This window comes from Oncorhynchus gorbuscha, unplaced genomic scaffold, assembly GCF_021184085.1.
Source record: "Oncorhynchus gorbuscha isolate QuinsamMale2020 ecotype Even-year unplaced genomic scaffold, OgorEven_v1.0 Un_scaffold_873, whole genome shotgun sequence".
Classification (NCBI taxonomy): domain Eukaryota; kingdom Metazoa; phylum Chordata; class Actinopteri; order Salmoniformes; family Salmonidae; genus Oncorhynchus; species Oncorhynchus gorbuscha.
This window is the reverse complement of record NW_025745856.1, coordinates 169,401-170,020: the sequence shown is the minus strand read 5'-3', so window position 1 is coordinate 170,020 and position 620 is coordinate 169,401.

The following is a 620-nucleotide window of genomic DNA, read 5'->3' as shown; positions in this document are numbered from 1 at the left end:
GACAGAGAATCTTTGATAAAAAACTAAGTCTTCAATTTTATGACAAAGACACTACACCGGTCACTGACCAATCAGATCCCTTACAGCAGGAAAGAAACATTTTGCCTTCTGTACGACATGATTTTGATGAAGATGGCGATTGATGATCTTCCTCTCTTCCCAGACACAGGGATCTATGGAGTGAGATCAACTGGTTGCTGGTGGGGTTTGGTCACCAGTTCTGTCTACCTGTCAATCCTCGCAGCACAGCTGCCCCGCCACCCATCAAGCCTCCCCAGCCAAGAATCCTAAAGTTGGGTCCCCTCGCTCACCACTCCAGGGTCAAGCTGGAGCCTGATTTGGGGTTACCACCCCCCCCCCCTCCTCAGCCCCACCGGTCAAAGAGGAACCTCTGTCTAAGACCCTCTCCCCTCCTGCCCAGAAAGAGGAAGTCCAAGCCACAACCGTCGATATGATACGACAGAAGGGGGTAGAATCCCTTTAGAGATGTAGGGACCTTGTCCTAATTCTCTCCTTGCCACTTCCCTGACTGATTTGAAATGAGCGGTACTAGAAATAGGGTGGTAACTCCTACTAGCCCAGTGGTATTAACTCCTTTAGCGGGGACACCATTTTTGGAC